We start from the raw sequence: 15,814 nt of genomic DNA on the forward strand, positions 1-15,814 counted from the left end.
CCTTCTGTATTAATACACTCTGCAAGTCTGATGCATGCAATAAGTCAGTGCCACTTTCTGCCCTCTTTCTTTTAACAAGAAGTTCAAATGGATGGATATTTCTGTATTGAAGGAGAGATAACTGGATACTAAATGTTATTTATTGAATAATCACAAGATCAAAGATTTAGCCCAAGTTACTACGTAGGGAAAATTGCTTCCAAGTGCAGCATTATTATGTAGCTGGTACATAGTTCTTCCTAAATAGGGTAATATTTAAAACGGATGCACAATTTTACATTGTCTGACAGCCCATCTAACATTAGTTTAGCCTCTCTATCCCAATGTGCCAGTTATTAGAGCTCACTGAAAATTCTCAGATGAAACCATTTTCTATCAGAAAATGCTGATTTGATTAAATCAAAATGCTTCATGGGAACATATTGGGGGTCTGGTCTATGATTAGAGTTCTTTGGTGTTATGATAATACAAACAGATAGTCATTTGTACGTGTATTTACCAGTGTTTCATGCTCCTCATCAAGACTGCCTGCAACTCTAAATGTATTTTTTTGAAAATTTGGTTGTCTTTGTCAATAATTAATGAGTTTCTTCCAGATCAAAATTATTTAGTGAAGTAAGAAAAACAATGGACGTGTCTTTTTATAGATTTTTAAAAATTATATGAGAACAGTAATAAGTGTATTTAAGCAGAACACTTATATTTTACCAAATTCTCTTTGTTGGTCAACTTAATTATCAAAAGCTCCTATACATATGATTTTTTTAAATCAACATAATGATGTACACAGGCAGTACACTAAGTGACCTGTTCACATATAAAGAATTGTCCAAAAGTTTACCCTGGAGATCCCTCTCTGTGTTAGCACCTATGAAGTATGGCATGTCAAGCGCTTCATCATCTTCATCACCATTTAAAGACATTCGCCCACTGCAATGTCTTGCCATTCATTAGTATGGATAATATCACACCACTGTAATTCAAAGTCAAAATGGTTGAGAACTTATATTGGACAGTAACAGACTGTGAATCCCAGTGATGATTGAACCTGGGGATGTTCTGAACTAAAAGAGCTCTCAGACAAGTTTGTAGCTGTTTCCATTGCTTCACACTGACGACAAACATTCCAGGCTCCAAAGTGACACAGTGACAATCCTGGAATCTTATTGTATAAATACTTAAGTGGATTCTGACTGAAAAGTCAAAGGTGCACGGGGGCTGTAGAGCTAATTGGACTTTTTGCCAATGCCATAGAGCATTCATATTAGAGCAGTGCTCCGATATTACAGTGATGGTCACAGGATCAGTATCTACAGAGAATAGCCTATGGAGTATGATTGACACCTGATGCGTTTAGGTAATTCAGGCTAACAGTCTGACTCTATGCTCCTCCACCCCTCCATTGTGATTAGATCTATACACCTTTGAGTTCATGGACCTTGTCATCTAGCTTAGGCACACAAGTATTGTGCTTTCAGATCTAGAGTCTAATCCCCACAGGCAAGCCATCCAAATGTGTCACTACATTTGCAATGGAGCCAACAGAAGTTTTCTTCAGCTTTATCGCTCTAGAACCCTGGACCTTCCACTGACAAGACACAGGATCCCAATAGTCTAGTGGTTACCATTTTTTTTTCCAGGGCAGCTATTCGAGAATAGCAGTCACACCGTAGAGAACCTAATTTCAACCAGCAGAGGACAATGGTACACAGACACACATTGAAAACAATGCACTGAGGATAAAAATGCCATGGGGGTGTTGGTCCATCATTTTAAGATTTTGGCCATGTGGATCAGTGATTGCATGAATGAAAATTATAATAGGTAAATTATTGGCCCCATTCTTATATCACACCTATTTCACAATGGTTAAATTCCATTGGCTAGAGATCTACTCTTCATTAACACTGATAAAAAATATGGAGCTGAGTTTTTTATTGTTATCTTTTGGTCTAAAGACTATGATTTATATTACAGCAGCATTTAAAGGTCTAATTTGACATAAGGGCCCCATTGTGCTAGGTACTGTACATAAACATAGTAATAGAGAGTGGCACAAATACACACGGTAAGCGAAGGATAGGAGAAAGGACTCTTATGGATGGGAAACCAAGGCACAGTGAGATTAATTGATCAGAAGTCTGTAGCAGAGTCAGAAATTGAACCCAGTCCTCTCAATTCCCAATCCTGCACCCTACCCTAAGACTATCCCTCCTCTCCAATAACTTGCAATATATGTACAGTACTGAATATTTTTCATGCACGCAATACTAAATAAAATAGAATTCTATCTATGACAGGGAGCAAAAATTGATGTTTTAATACTACCCAGAAACTATGATATCTCTTTTTTTTTTCAATCTTAAATTAGTTTGCAATTGGTTCAGATTTAAGAATATTGTCATTTCGCCTACAGACACACATTGTCTGTCATTTTTTCAATGATTTTGAAAAAAAATACTGCTGCACATGCAACATACAGTTTCAAACAAAATGACAGCAACAGACAATTGAAAACAGCATTTATAAAAATTAGACACACTAATATAATAATAAGTCGACATCTGTTAATTTGCAGTTTGTATGTGTCCCAGCAGACAGCTCACATTGTCTTGCTTCTATTTAGCGACTTGTTTTGTTGCTTGTGCAAGCAGTTTTATACTTCTGCACAGCAAGCTACAGTCTCTTTTGTCTAGTCTCATAAATTACTAGCCACAAAAGCTTTATTCTCAGGGGATTGAGAAATAGATTTGCACACCCTTCATAATTCTCCTTAGTGTTATACTTCATTAATGAGATGGGGAAAAAATCGTAACACGTTCTTTATTAAGAATTTAGAGCTCTTTTTCAATGGTGAGGCAAGAAACTTGGGGGGAAAAAACCCCAAGATGATTATGGTATTTTATAATTTTCAGATATTTTTGGCTTAGATGAAGACATACACAGTTGATGATTACAGGCACCCTAAACTCTATACAATGTAAATAGATAGAATCAGTAACCAATAATAAAAACATATTCAATTTACTTAAAATAAGATTGAAATTTTACAAAGTACTATTTGTACATCTAATCTAAAATCGTTTCAATTCCATCAGTGTTTGTGTGAAGGAGGATTCACCTGGAAATGAATTGAAGCAGTAATAATAATATATCTATGGCACAGTGAAGAGATTCATCTCCATAACTAGGCTTTTCATTTAAAATTGAATGTTCTCAATTTTCTAGGTGGTCTGGAGGTTACGTTGAATTTGATCTCACCGCTGCATTGTATCAGCGCTCTAAATTTTATCCTTCATAAACAGAAAAAAATTTAAAGTCTCTGTAGACACATTAGGATATCTGTTTAAAACTCCATTTCACAAGCTATAAACTTGTATGTTGAGAGGGAAAAAAAGGAGTAGAGACAAAGTGTGATGAAGTGCAAACTTGATGCCCATAGAGCTGGGTGGGATTTTTTTTTTTTTTTTTAAATATCTGATCAGAGCGAGAGTCATCCGCTCCCAGGATATGCAATAGGCTTGTGGTAAGGACACTCGCCTGGCATGCGAACGACCCAGGTTCACGTTTCGGATTCAGAACATGGACTTGAATCAGGGTCTCCCACAGTGTAGGCGAGTGCCAGTGGTGAAAGTATGGTGGTATGGTACGGTACGCTGTACCAATACGATATTTAGAGCCGGTACGGAGTACCGGAAAGACGCAGGAGGCGCCCATTCCCAGTCTCGCCCCCAGCCCTTCCACACAGCTGTCCCCTGAGTCCTCCTGCCTGGGGTCTGTACAGCAGAAGTCTCTGGCGCAGCGGGAGGAGAACAGAGCCCCCCCCCATGTAACATGGGATGGATGTGGATCATGGACAGGGAGAGCATGGGGGCCCCGGGCTGGGTGGGGAGGAGTCACGTGGGGGGGGAGGTGTCACGTGGGAAGGTCACGTGCCCCACCTTTGTGTCCCTCACCTGAGTGCAGCGTACCTGCAAGTAATGATTTCTACTTGCACCACTGACGAGTGCCCTAACTACTGGACTATTGGCAATTTCAGAGTGAGTATCTCTCTCAAATTTCAAGGCCTCAGTTTTGTCCCAGTGAGGAACAAAACCAAATGCCCGAACCTTGAAATTATTTATGAAGCGGAATTCTTGTTTTCCAGAATGCTGTTGTGCCTAGATCTGCTGTATGGTTTTGACAATTCATTTCTCTGTGCCTGTTCCCACTTCCACAGAGGCCGGTGTTGTGAACAGGGAGGGACAGTTTCTTACTATGCATTTGTACAATGCAAGGCTCAACGGGTCGCTGATATTGTTGGGGGCCTCTATGCGCTACTGTAATTCAAAGAATAATAAACTAATTAAAATCCATGTACATCATGTAAGAAATAATTTCTGCAGCAATATTATTAGGCTAGCTCCGTCTTCTAAATTAGGGGCAATGACTGAATTCTGTGATAAAAAGGACATGACTCATCAACTGCAAAGTTTATTTAGCATGATATCGTGATTTCTCGAAGTAGGAAATCTCCATAATTTATATCAGTGGTCCAAATAGCAAGGTTACTTATACAAAACAAAGAAAATATCTGCCTAGAAGAATAACTTATTACTCATTCTCTTACCAATGGAAGCAGTTTTTCAAATCTGTAAATATATATTTTAAATGCCATGCGTTGAACAAATGGAAGAGTATAACATTATATACTTTGATTTTCCAAAGTAGTAGTTATCTAACTTTCTTTTTCTGATCTGTCCCCTCTATTTCAATATTTTTGCAGGCTCCAGCTGGGAGGTGCTTACCACAGGTGGCTCCTGGTCCTCACCAATGGGAGCTGCGGGAGTGGCGCTTGTGGGCATCAGCAGTGCACGGAGACCTGCTGTCCCCAGGGGCGCACAGAGACGTGTCAGCAGCCGGCCGCTTTCGGGAGCGGCGTGGGGCTATGGCAGGCAGGCAGTGTGCTAAGCCCTTCTGCGCTGCCGGCCGGGAGCCGCCTGTGCTAAGCGCCTCCCGGACGGAGCCCGCACCTCATACCTGCTCCTGCACACCAACCCTCTGCCCCAAGTCAGAATCCCCTCCTGCACCGAAACTCCCTCCCAGAAACAAACTAATATAACAGCTGTTCTAAGGTAAGAAGTAGGCTATTTTGAATTAACTTAACTATATTCTACCTGTTTTAAGACTGAAATGTAACCATATAATGGCTTTGTGTTAATTAAAAGGCAAGTTTAGTATAGCATTAATAGCCTCGGTGCCATAAATGTGATCATTTTGTTTTAAATTAGGAAAAAGACTTGTTTACAGGGACCCCATAAAATCTAAAAGCCCCAGGCCCACAAGAGAGTTAATCTGGCCCTGACTGGAATGGCCATAGGGGGGTTGCAGCCCTAGGTCAACTCTTCCAACATCCATCTCAATGTTTCTCTCTCCTGTGGCATTGCTGAATCATAGAATCATAGATTATTAGGGTTGGAAGGGACCTCAGGAGATCATCTAGTCCAACTCCCTGCTCAAAGCAGGATCAATCCCCAACTAAATCCCCAAATGGCCCCCTCAAGGATTGAACTCACAACCCTGGGTCTAGCAGGCCAATGCTCAAACCACTGAGCTATCCCTCCTCCCATCCCTAAGTGGCCCCCTCAAGGATTGAACTCATAACCCTGGGTTTAGCAGGCCAATGCTCAAACCACTGAGCTATCCCTCCCCCCTTCAGCTCCAGATTTTTAAATTAGTTTTCCTAGCTAAAAACTACAAAACCTCACTTCATCTTCAACGTTTCCTAGAATTTTTAAGAATTCTTGTTACTATAAAAATAGCTTTTCCTTGCATTCAAACAACATCTCTCCCAAACACTTCCAACATCTCACAACCAAGTTACATGGAAATTATAAACAGGCTCAAACCAAAATGCCAAAACGTGACACCCTGGAACTTTGAAGAATTCTGAATCTAGAGCGCTAATGCACTTAGGAAAGCTCGGGGTTTTGCATTTTCATCTCAAGTCTTGCCCTGTGTCACGTATTTCATAATGATATTAAGAATAATTGTTTAAGAAAGTAGCTTGGGTGGAACCGGAGAGATGTGACTGCATGGCGCCAATAATGATTTTAGAGTCACTGTAATGGACTGAGGGGAAGTCCACACTACGGTGCTACATCGGCACAGCTACACCTATGCAACTGAGCCACTGTAACGGGCCTGGTGAAGACGTGCTATGCCAACAGGAGAGCGTTCTCCCATCGGCATAGTTACTCCACCTCAGTGAGAAGTGGAAGCTACGTTGGCAGGAAAGCATCTCCGGCCAACACAGCGCTGGTGCAGACAACGCTAACTTACGTCGCTCAGGGGTGGGAAAAAGCCCCCCCTCCCGCGACTCAAGTTATATCGACCAGGCTGTAGCATAGACCTGTCCTGAATGCTTACTTTTGCTAGTCTCATTACCTGAAAACCTTTTCATTTAAATAGATAAATCCTGTATTGCAGGTACCCTTCAGAACTTTTCAAATTGCCTTTAAAGGCTAAATAGTGTACTGCAGCATTTGCAGAATTCCTTAAGTATAGGGAATAGTATAGTAACATTATCTAGTTTTTAAAGGCCAAATTGAATAGTTTTCAACTTTATAAAAGAAAAAGTTTGAGGCAATCATTTTGAAACTCTGAAGAGGAAACCCTGTAAAGCGGCTTCCTTGACAATAAATCTGTAGTTACACAGAGGCACTTCAAAATAAAAAAAATACTCTGATATGAATCTGTTTTCTATTCCTCTGACAAACTTCAACAGATGTTTGTTTTAGGATTTTTTTCTGACTAAAAAGTAGGGTGTAAAAATTGTATGTGGTTCAATTGCTAGCCTCAATTTTATTGGCCTATGGGACTCTATTAACAACTAAAATAAGCTCAGAATAAATAGGAGTTGTCCACAAACTCAAAATTTTAAAAGTGGTCAGTGTAACTTGTTCCACCAACAACAGAACTGATCACTAGTAAACACCTATGAATAGATATACTGTTTCAAAATAAATTACCTGACACAAAGTAGAAGTTTAGTTCCAACTAAATGCAATTCCCTCCTCACAGATTTGCCATCACTAAAGTTATTTGGTAGGCATGTCACTGAAGATTTCAGAAATCTCATGCACAATTAAGGCAAGAGGTCTCCTTATACTGGTTCCACTCTCCCAGACAGATGCAGATATATTATTAGAAATTTAGTTTCTAATGATATCACATAGTGTTCAAAATATGGGGCAACTGCGTGGAAAAGGGTGAATGGTTTCAGAAAAATGTGCAAGGTCACATTTGATTATTTTCTATTTATTTCTCATATATACAGAAGATTTTGAAGCCTCATGGTCTAGAAAGAGGTAGAGCATACTAAATCCTGCTGAGCCTCAAGGAGTCCACAGTCAAATTCCACTGATCACATGGAGGTGACTGATTCCCCTGGCAGCTCCCATAGAAGTCATGCTCCTGTTGAATTCCCAGAGTGCATGAGCCCTCCAGAGAGAGTGCAGGACTGAGCAGAAGTTAAATACTACACTAAGTGGTACTAGTTGTGTCTGCCCTTTGTGGGGAACCTACAGATTTTAGAGGTTAATCCCTACTGGAGAGTGATAGAAATTATTCTGAAAACAATTTACAAGCCCTCACTGAAAGTTTATTTCATCAGTTTCTTCAGATTTGGGCATCATGAATCTTGTCACATTTGAAGAGTGGCTGGTTAAATTGAACTTTAATGGTAGGATCTCCTAAAGCATTCAACATCTGTTTAAGTTGGCTCTCACGGAGTTAGGTCAGTTTGGGTCAATTCACTCAAAATGGACTCTGCAACCAACCCTAGAAATAGCAGTAATTAACTGGATGGTTACATCTAAAGAAAAATATGATCTGGAGGATAGTTAACATCTCATAACTATACCTTCTTCCTCTTTCTATATACATAAAATATATGTATAAAAATTAAGATATAAGTTTTAGCTAGCTAAACTTACACATTGCTTCTTTAGATTAACGAAGAAAAGGTTAAGGGATGACTTGATCCAGTTTATCAATACCTATACAAGGAATACATATTTAATAATGGGCTCTTCAGTCTAGTAGAGAAAAGTATCACATGATCCAATGGCTGGAGTTGAAGCTAGACAAATTCAAACTGGAAATAAGTGTAAAATTTTAACAGTGAGAGTAATTAACCACTGGTACAGTTTACCAAGGGTCATGCTGGATTCTCTGTCACTGACAATTTTTAAAATCAAGATTAGATTTTTTTCTAAAAGATGTGTTATTTGGGGGAAGTTCTATGGCCTGGGTTATATAGGAAGTCAGACTAAATGATCACAGTGGTCCCTTCCAGCCTTGGAATCTATGGGGGAAAACAAAATAAAAAAAACCCAAAACCCTCAGTGGTTTTCTTCAAGGCTCTTGCTGACTTGTGGTTTCAAAGCCCAATTGAGTTTTTATTTCATCTGGCCCTGTAAAAGACATTTAACTAAGATTAGCAGCTGACATCATCATATATAGTAGTGCCTACGTGACCAGTGGCTCAGATAATCATGTAGAACTGTGGACAGACATTCCATTAATAGCAGATTGCCCTCTTTAACTGGAAGCTGTGGTATAGCCAAGGCTCCTGCTGCTTGCAAAGCTTTATTTGACTACACAATGCCAATTTCGTAGGCTGCTCTCTTCAGGACTTTGACAGGTACCTAGAGGGTTCTGCAATTAATTTTATTATGTACTTTCTGCCTGAAATGCCCTTGAAACTATGAAAAGTTGTCTAATGTATCTAGAAAAGAGAAAAAATGCTATGGAGGAAAAAAGCGAATTTGGTAACGGAGCTCACTTTGAGTCATGGAGTGGCAAAGTACTTCTGAAAGTACTCAAGCTAGTTATTAGCAGCATTTGAGCTACAAGGATCTTAGAGATTTGTGACCAGTGTTACAGTAGGCAGATTGCCTTGACATAGTCTTTGGAATCTGCAATGACCAGTGGTTTCATTTGCATTCTGAGCTACAGGTTTAATTATGCCAAGTATTTTCCACCTCTCTTCAACATGCAAAGGGACAAGCTACATTTTTATTTCTCTTTCACTGATTATAAGATATGTCTAAGTCCGACTTAATGTGGACACCCACCCACCTAGCCCCTCTCCGCATTTATGTGGGCACAGAGTTGTATAGCAGCACTTCAGAGTTATCAAATACAATGTGTTTAACTATCTCAAGTATCTTTTTCAAGGCAAAAAAAAAAAAGTCTTAATTAACATTGTAGTTCAAATCACAGTGCATGCTGCACTGGTTTGTGACACATTCTCATGTGCCATTAATGGTGGTTTGGAATCTTGATGGCTCCCATCAACCAGGACAAGTGACTGTGGATGGCTCTGTTTGCTTGCAGGCCTTCCTGTGAGTCAGGCTGGGAGGAATGGAGGCTTGGAGTCTTACAGTGACATGTGATCATGTCACCTGAATTGCTCTCCATCTTTAACCTGGTGCTTTTCCATTTAGGAGGAGGAGTAGGAACCCAGAGAGGGACAAAGGATTCCTGCCTTCTGCAAAGCTATATAAGGGGGTGAAACAGAACAAAGGGGGCTGCCATCATGAGAAATCCCCTAGCTACCATCTGAGCTGGAACAAGGGCTGTACCAGGGGATAGGATTGTGCCCAGACTAGGAAGGCATCCAGTCTGTGATAGAAGCTTATTTAAACATCTGAGGGTGAGGTTGTATCTGTATTCAGTTTTCTTACTGTATTAGGTTTAGACTTGCGTGTTTTATTTTATTTTGTTTGGTAATTCACTTTGTTCTGTCTGCTATTACTTGGAACCACTTAAATCCTACTTTCTGTATTTAATAAAATCACTTTTTACTTATTAATTAACCCAGGAGTATGTATTAATACCTGGGGAGGCAAACAGCTGTGCATCTCTCTCTATCAGTGTTATAGGGGGTGAACAATTTGAGTTTATCCTGTATAAGCTTTATACAGGGTAAAACGGATTTATTTGGGGTTTGGACCCCATTGGAAACTGGGCATCTGTGTGTTGGAGACAGGAACACTTCTTAAGCTGTTTTCAGTTAAGCCTGCAGCTTTTGAGGGAAGTGGTTCAGACCTGGGTCTGGGTTTGCAGCAGACAAGCGTGTCTGGCTCAAACCAGGCAGGGCACTGAAGTGCTAAGCTGGCAGGGAAAACGGGCTCAGAGGTAGTCTCAGCACATCAGTTGGCAGTTCCCAAGGGGTTCTCTGGGATCCAACCCATCACACATGCACACTTGCTGGTGGCGCAGCCAGAAAGATTGTATCAGGGAAAAAACAACCAACAAGAGCTTGTAAGATAAAATGGGAGGCTGCTTAACTATACTTATATTATACCCTCCTGCTACAGCACTGCCATTTGCTATGTTCATGGCATATACAAGAGAAGTTAGATTAAAAACATATATTCCTGCAGGAAGGTTGAAGCATAATGCTTCTTTATACTGTATCTTAGAATTCAGAGCGATAAACAAGAACCACAAGATAGAGACAAAAGCAGGCTGCTCCCAAAAACAGAGAGGCACAACTCACTCCATTCTGACTCTCTGAAGGCTGATCGCTGTTGTTAGGCCCAAATCACTCACTTCCCTACAGAGTCCCATAGCCTGCAAGCCGGATCAGGAATCCCACCCCTGAAATTTAAAGTGACAGCCTACAATTTTAACACCATTTTCAATACACCACACCTTTCTGCCCCCCCAAACACAAGAAATTATTACAACTTACATTCACTTATAGCAAGTACTCTTTACCTGTAACCTCATTATATTACCTCCAAATTTGGTCCCATGTTCCTAGGGTGACCAGATCTCCCAATTTTATAGGGACAGTCCCAATGTTCAGGGTTTTTCTTATATAGGTGCCTATTATCCCCCACCCCCGTCACAATTTTTCACACTTGCTGTCCAGTCACCCTATGTGTTCCCAATATATTCATTGTTAACCAGAAAAAAAATGGAACAACATGTTCACAGCCTTACTGACCTTTGGATTCAGATACTATGGCTATGGGGACCAGATAAGGAGAACAATTTATTTATTTTTAAGTGGTTCTGCCCCCACTACACCCCTTGCCACCCAAAAAGAGAAAAAAAACTTGTTGGAAACAGCTTTCAAACAGGGTTACTTAAGTTGTAACACAATTGTGTCCATGTTCAAAAGTGTTACGACCTGTGTTATAATCACATTAAGAGACAGTACTAGGGAAGACTGGAGCCAAAGTTTAGCAGATAGCTTTAGCCAAGTGCGGTCTGCAATGGGGCACATCACCATTCTAGTTAGTATAATTGTGCTTGATAAGCAGGGCCGGCGCCAGGCACCAGCCCAGCAAGCAGGTGCTTGGAGCGGCCAAGGGAGAGGGGCGGCACGTCCGGCTCTTCAGCGGCGGGTCCCTCACTCCCTCTAGGAGTGAAGGACCAGCTGCCGAATTGCCGCTGCAGACTGAAGCGGCGGCGGCAGAGCAGATCACGATTGTGGCTTTTTTTTTTTTTGGCTGCTTGGGGCGGCAAAGACCCTGGAGCCGGCCCTGTTGATAGGTGTTTAGAACATGGATATAGCTTCCTTAAACGGCTTGCTTCCATGCAGACAAGGTTTAAACATTCCTGGTGTGCATTAGAACAAGTACCACATACACAGGGATTTTTGGAACAACTGTTGGGAATGCATTTTTTTGTCCTTTTAGTAAGTTACAAAGCCCACATACAGCTGTGGGATTCTGCCACAGAATCTGCCTCTAAACTGCCTTGTAAAAATGGGGCCCTTGAGCAAAGACATCTCTCAGATAGAAAGTGCTTCATTTTCACTTCTAAACAGCTCATTAGACAAGACCTTTATCATGCAGGTTGACATCGAGATGCAGCATGTTTCAAACAGAGAAGCAACATACAGCCACAGTGTTAAAAAGGCAGAAAAGTCAATATGAAAATAAAAAAAGACACATTTCTAAAAACTTGCATCTGAGCCTACATTGTTCTTAATTATTTACATCATTCAGATACATGTAAATTAATGTTTGTAGGAGCAAATGACTTTGGGTAAAATTGTTTTTTTTTTTTTAATTTTACTGCTACGTGATGAATGCAGCCTCGTGTCACTACAATGTTATATACACATCTAACATATTTTACACCTTTTTGCTTTTAACATTGATCCAAGCAATTCAAGAGAGTCCAAAGTCTTTTTGATCTTACCATAAAGCAAAGTGAATTTTGTTTTCATTACACTGCTTCAATCAGGAGATGTGCTTATAGTCCAGGGAGCAGAGTTCTACATCTTGACACAATCTCCAAAGGATTACCTGTTAGGAAACAAAGAAATCTTGAGAACCGAGACTAAGCCCTTTAGCATTTCCCTCACTTCTAGTTCCTTACCATCAGGGCCGGCTCCAGGCACCAGCCTTCCAAGCAGGTGCTTGGGGCGGCAATCTGCAAGGGGCGTCAGTCCGTGTGTTTTTGCCCCCAAGCAGCGCGCCCAATTGCCGCCGCGGATGGCGGGGGCAGTCCGTGCGCCAATAGGGCGGCACGCATGTTTCCACGGCGGCAGCAATTCGGCGGCAGGACAGAAGCTGCCGCCGAATTGCCCCCGCCACGGAAATGCGCATACCGCCATAACGGCGCACGGACTGCCCCTGCTGTCTGCAGCGGCAATTCGGCGCGCTGCTTGGGGCTGCAAAAACAGTAGAGCCTGCCCTATTTACCATGTCCCTATCCTTTGCCTTCTTTGTCCCACTACTTATGTGTACGATATGCAGTTCCATTCACTGATATTCCCAACTGTTCCATTAGTTCTTAGTATTCCAGTGATGTTAACGTAGAAACACACACACACACACACACACACACACACACACACACACAGTGTATGGTAGCAGACATGCTTAACACACTTGAAGTTGCACAAGCATTTCCATTCTAATACCCAGTTATCATTTGCTTACACCTTTCACCTACCAGGCTGTGATACACTTGCTTGATCTAGGCCTTAAAGTGAATTATTTTTGGAGCATTTGAGCAAAACCAGTTCTCACATATATAAAAGAGTACATCCAAATCTCAAACTTTCCTGCCCTTGTGCATATCCATTAGGATACTCTCTAATTACATATTATTCACCCTATAATACACATTTTTCTAACATATTAGAGGCAAAACATTATATACTGCTACACGTGTGTATGTCAGATCAAACAACCCATTCTTTTTAAACTATGACTTAAGGTTACAGAAGGGGAATATCTATTAATACAAATTGAAACGACAAGGAAATACTGAGTAAAAGCAAAATCAATTTTATGTAATCCACCTATTGTACATTCCTATTATTCCACACCCCATATACAACATATCACACCTATGGCATCACACTAACATAGGTACTGTAACTAAGGGTACTTGGGGTGCTACCGCACCCCCTGGCTTGAAGTGAATTCCATTAAATACAGGATTTACAGTTTGATTCAATGGCTCTCAACACCCCCACTATAGAAATTGTTCCAGCACCCTTGCACACTACACAAATACACGGTTGTGGTTAAGATTGCGTGTTTGTGGAGTGTGAGGCTGTGGGTCTGGTGTGTTGTAGCTGCTGGATGGAGCAGTAGGAATGTTGAGGAGGGAGTTAATGTAGGTGGATTACAGAAAACAGATTTTGCCTTCACTGGCCATTTCTTTGTTATTTTATAGTTTGTATTAGCGGATATTCTCCATCAATGACCTTAACTCTTGTTAAACAGAGCAGGGGTTTTTGTGTGTTTCAATGTACATTAAGACTCAGTATAAACAATGAATTGGTGGCCAGGTAAGAAGATAAGCATTGACTTTTATTATGTAGAACAATATGGTAAATTTCTCTACTTGTGAGGATAACCAGTACTTTAATTAATCAGATGCTTCTAGAAGAAATACAATGATTATGCCGTTGTGCAGCAATAGAAAAATCGTGCACTATCATTTTGGATAGTGGTCTCATCACTATCAACACTTGAGCTGATTTTTTTTTTAATATTTTTCTCCTCTTTTCTGATTTTTTTTTCTTTTTTAGTTTCAAAATTTCATCAAACTTTGGGGGGGGAAAAGTCACCCAGCTCTCTCCGACACTCCTATGGGCAGCCAACATAATGGTCTAGGAAAACCCAAAATTATAAGATTTATTTTAATAAAATTGGAAACACCTTTCTTGCAAAATGATTAAATATTTTCACCTACTATATACCATATTCTATGTGTCCACAGACCAAGATACAAATCAAATGTCAGATTAAAAGCTCCACATTCCAATGCTGATTCTCAGTCATGCAATTTCCCTCTTCAAGCCCCCAACTACACATGGACCCAGGAATCTTTTTCTGTATAGATACACCGTAACTTTCTTTTGGATCGACGTGTTGCTTTCCAATGAACACTCATTCTCTTTTTAAAGATTCATTCACCCTAGTTATTCCTTAAAAAAAAAAAAACACAACAACCAGAACTCAGCACTAAGCTACATTAGCAATCCATTAGCTCTGGTACTTCAGTGACCTAAAGGTTTTGGTAACTGACAGCATAGTTCCTCCTCATTAAGTCTGTCTAGTTCTTTAGTATATACAGAAACTATAAAACTCTGCCCATCTAGCTGGCCAATAAATGTATACAGTGAATAAAAATCTATGATGTGATCCCACATGGCTCCACATACTTAATATTTATCCATCTTGAAGTGTGTGTGCCCGTGAGCAGTGTATGTCTAGTCTCTTTTTTTTTTTTTTTTTTTATTGATTCATACACTTTGGCCAGTTCCATTCCACTCTGCCAAAGGTTCAATGTTGCCATTACTGGAGCCATCTTACTGTATCCGTAAGAGCATTCCAAACCAAAGAGGATAGAATGTAGATGGATGGTCCAGAATGTAGAGCTGCGATAAATATGCATGCATATTGGAAAGAGTTCTTCTACAAATCAGTCCTTCAGAAGACCATGAATATAACACACCAAGAAGGCACTTTTTATATATGCTGGCTCAATGTTTCACTCGTGGCTTTTCACACATGAACACTTTCATGTCACTCCTCTCTCTTCAGCAACATGGCCACTCATGAAGAGAACACAAGCTTTTGTTTCTAATGCACAGCACTCTTTGCTCTCAGCATTTCTATCATATCACTCACATGCAGCATTCAAAAGCACAAAAGCAAAGTTGATGCATTTGATTAGTGCAAAAGCAATTACTGCAAATATATTTGGTCAATATGAACAGTCTGATTAAGATTTCTTTTAAAAAAATCATAACATTAAAAATGCATCATTCTCTCTTGACAATCTAAATATGCTGGGGTGCATCTCAATTGGCTTTTACTTTTTGGTGCATGACTAAGAAGAAAAACTTAGTGGAAATGGCTGTAAAGTGAATAATTGTGCAAGGATTTTTTAAAAGTAAATAATTTATTAAATAACCTATGAAGAAATGCTTCTATATGATTGGACAAGTACAGTATCAATTAACTAGATTCAGGGATAGTTTATTCCCCTTGTAGATGAAAATGAACATCTTATTTCTGTTTTGAATTCATATCATATAAGGTACAATATCAGCCCTTCAGTGAGAAAATTAATGTAATACAGTATCCACATGCCTAAGTGGCTGATAAGACAAAGCCCAATACGGTATTGCATACAGCACAGAATTCTGCCACCACCCACCCGCCTACAGACCCAATGAAGACAGTAAGGTTGAAGAGTTGTAAATTAAGGTAGGATTTACTACATTATGTTCATTGGGGTTCTGTCCTTGGCTCTTTCCTCCTTTATACTCACCCTCTGA

This window comes from Terrapene carolina, unplaced genomic scaffold (assembly GCF_002925995.2).
Source record: "Terrapene carolina triunguis isolate 2854851 unplaced genomic scaffold, T_m_triunguis-2.0 Scaffold35022, whole genome shotgun sequence".
NCBI lineage: Eukaryota > Metazoa > Chordata > Testudines > Emydidae > Terrapene > Terrapene triunguis.